Source organism: Rousettus aegyptiacus, unplaced genomic scaffold, assembly GCF_014176215.1.
Source record: "Rousettus aegyptiacus isolate mRouAeg1 unplaced genomic scaffold, mRouAeg1.p scaffold_m13_p_11, whole genome shotgun sequence".
NCBI classification, from domain to species: Eukaryota; Metazoa; Chordata; class Mammalia; order Chiroptera; family Pteropodidae; genus Rousettus; species Rousettus aegyptiacus.
In genome coordinates, this window is record NW_023416286.1 from 50,180,432 (window position 1) to 50,184,196 (window position 3,765).

Genomic DNA, 3,765 nt, shown 5'->3' on the forward strand with positions numbered 1-3,765 from the left:
ACAAAAAAGAATGGGAAGAGCAATCATCAATAAACAGCCTGAGTTAAGGTATGAAAGACCAAATGGACAGATCAGGCACCATTTTCCTCTCTGATGAGAGGGGCTGGAGGAAGGTCTCAGAGCAGAGGATGTTAGATCCAATATAGCAATATGATGGCAACGTTTCATGTTTTGGCATAGAGAAAGAATGGCATAGCCTACTCATACTTCTTGCTGCCTGTCATCTCCTTGCCCTTTGAATTTTTCCTTCACACTGTTATTCTTACCCTGTCCTTGATCATTTCACTGCTGTCACTTGAGTCCGAATTCTCTATGCCCTTTCAGCTCCTAACTAATCTTTTGGGTCTTTCTCTGGCTGAATATAACCAATACTCCTTGCACAAGTGTGAGCAAATGTTGACGTGGTTGGTTGGTTATAGCTTTTGCTTTTTGGGGGGACTTTTTCCTTCATTGACCTATTTATTATTTATTTATTTATTGGCGAAGCAACCCTTCGTTAAACTCACAGATTGCAAGGATCTTGTTAGTTTACAATTCCTTATTTTTTGTTTTATTTTTTATGCCTAAAGCACCTGGTTTTCCTAGGTGTTCTCCCATCCAAGTACTAACCAGGCCCAACCCTGCTTAGCTTCCAAAATCAGACAGGATGGGGCTTGTTCAGGGTAGCATGGCTGTAGACCCTTCATTGATTTAATTCCCCTTTTTTGGTGTCTGATAATTCCTCTTCTTTTGGTGTTGAGTTCTCACCTCTATCAAATTACTATTATGACATTCTCCAACTCAAAAACCAAACAGACAAACAAGCAAACTCAAAAGAATTATAATGTGACAAATTTCAGCCTTTTTTTTTTCTAGCTATTCGAGAGCCTCTGCAACCTAGTCTCAAATTCCATTATCACCTTATCTATGTGACTATGTGATTTTTACACAGTGCAGGATGAATAAATGACTGGTGATTATCTTAGGCTACCTCCTATTTGTATTTTTTCTCCAACTTTTTTGCCTACCTGAATCTCTCGGAATTCCTAACCTTCTTCCGAACCACTATCAATAATACTTGAACATCTATTGCTTTTAAGTCACTCCCTAGAGTCTTCCTGTGTTGGAATCATTTCTGTGCTTCTATAGGTAAGTTTCTGTATATGAATCAGATCAAAGTATGAAACCCAATGTGCAGAATGTAGGCCGAAAATTGAAAAGTTTTTGAAAGTTTGACTGATTAAATGAATGCCCCTCCTGTGTTTCCTGGCATCATTCCCTGTATGTATGTTAAATGAGCTTTCTGCTGGAATGTGATCATCTAAGGGGAAGACAGTGGTCATTCTGTCTTGTATTTCCATGCATTTAGGTGTATTTATTAAAGAGTATATTTCAACAATATTGCAATGGGTCATAATTTTTTTCTAGACACTGATTTACAAAATGGAAGCTTTTACTTTTTGAATGTATTTCAGAATAGAAACAAAAGACTTTTAACTGAATTTTTAAAAAGTGTTTTTAAAAAATGTGTTAAGAGTTCAAATTATATTAGGGAGAAAAGGCATTAAAAGAACTCATTGTTACCCAAGTTGGCACCCCCAAGTTTCAGGGTCACTATTTAAAAACACATTTCAGCAGTTGGCTTTGCCCTTACTACTTAAGAGCAAAGAGTACTAGTCAAAAACATACTCAAAAGAAACCAAATGTTCAGTCACTGGAAATCACCTTTTTCATGAAGAAATAAAGTAAAAGCTTAAGGGTAAATATATTCTTCATCTCAGGAACTAGAAATCCAGCATCAAATATACACAGTAGTTTCAAGCTCTACTGAGCCAGAGTTATCCCATTAATTATGGATGACATTATGTTTTAAACAAATACAAATTGTTTTGCCCTCATCTTTAGAACCTCCTGAAGCAAATGTTTGATTCCCAGTGAGAATCATTTTGCACAGCTCAGGTCTTGAATTATTAGAAAAGCTGAAGTAATATTCTGCCATCCAAAAATATAATCTTGTCTTGTTGATACTTGACTTTCATTTTACTGCGTTCTATTATTTAATGGGAGGGAGAGCTGAGGGGAGGAAGAACATGGTTCTCTCTCCAGTTACTGAAGATGACTTAATAAGCAGAATGATGGGGGAAAACTTCATCTCCAGGCCAAGAATTGTACAAATTCTGACATTTTCTTCTATTCCAAGCTCATGGCAGATATTACTGATGGGTGAAAGCTTTTCCACTCAACTCAAATGCAACTTTAGACTTTGTTAATGCCGTTGCTAGAACTTGTCATAGTTACACTGATTGTATCGGGTAGGGCGCGCGCGCGCGCGCACACACACACACACACACGCACACATGCACACACCAAAAACAGAATTTGTTACAACATAGTACTCCAGTTAGCCACTAACAATCGATGGAAGAGGTTGACCTGACATCTCATTTCAGCTTACAATGTCAATAAATCTTTCTTCTGGGTTACTTACTATTAGCTCGTATGGATTGGTCTGGTCTATTCTACTTGATTCTCCTCTGGAGGTGCAAAGTGTTTTGAGATCTTTTTCAGACCTTTCTTTCTGGACTACTGTGGTGTGGTGTGCAGATGGCAAGACCTTGTTGTCTACACTTTCTACAACCCAGTGTCCGTTTTCCCATGTGCTAATTGCCCAGTTTTCCTCTGTAGTGCCAACCTTCAGGAGACATCCCAGGTGAAGAAGGCAGCTTCTTTGTGGAAATGTGTTATTCTAGCCATTGTCAACATGAGAAGTCACAAGAACAAAAACTCAGTCTGTGGATGCAGGCAGGGTTCAGCATGGGTTCAGTAGAAGCAGCTTCTTGGAGTCAGACCTTGTTACTCACCTTCAGGTCTTTTCCACTTGGCTCGCAGATCTTTCTTGGTTATCTTTAAATTGAGAACATGATTTAATAAAGAGGGATATTGGATCTGGAATCAAAAGTCTTAGATTTAAATCTAGTGTTTTATTTATTTTTTAAACAAATTTCTACTGAGCACTTACTATGTTTTAGAAATTGAACTTGAGCCTTTTACATTCATTATCCCATTTAACTTCCTAAATTGGATTCATCAACTATCTATATTTACTACCATGGAAATGGAAGAAGAGAGATTAGGCAGAATGTCACATGAAAAGAGTATAGAAGTTATGATTTGCACCCAGTTCTAGCCATCTCTGGAGATAATGCTCTTAATCAAGATACTAAATTGTCTCTTGTCAACTCTGTGACCTTGAACAAATTAACCAATGCCTCAGACCCATGATCTTACCATCTGAGTTTCAATTTTCTCATGTGTAAAAATAAGTGTGACAATAACCTGAAGGAAACTTAGTATTGGTCAAAGAGATGTGAAAGATTGTTATGAGTGTTGATGGCCTATATGAAGGTCATTTACTATTTTTATAAAGGAAAGAGAACGTAGTTTGGAAGCGGGGAATGGTGAGAAAGAAGAAAGAAAAGACTTCACTGCGCCTGTCCTGAGAGCATCCCTACTTCCGACACTTAAGTTTTCTCTTCATTCCTGAGCCTTATACATACGATGCCATCTGGTAGAGCAATAATGACAGGAGCTCAGCTTTAGAAGACAGACATAAAGTCGAGTTCAATTATATAGTTAACAATATTGTAATAACTATGTATGGTGTCAGATGGGTACCAGACTTAATGAATGAGCAATTTATAAGATATATAAGTGTCTAATCCCTATGTTGTACATCTGAAATTATATAATATTATATGTAAACTGTAGGTAAAAAATAAATTTTAA

At 37.2% G+C, this 3,765-nt stretch overlaps 1 pseudogene; it reads right to left on the bottom strand.

Moving 5' to 3' along the window:
• Positions 1 to 560: 560 nt before the first annotated feature.
• Positions 561 to 679, bottom strand: LOC118609753 (annotated as a pseudogene).
• Positions 680 to 3,765: the final 3,086 nt, after the last annotated feature.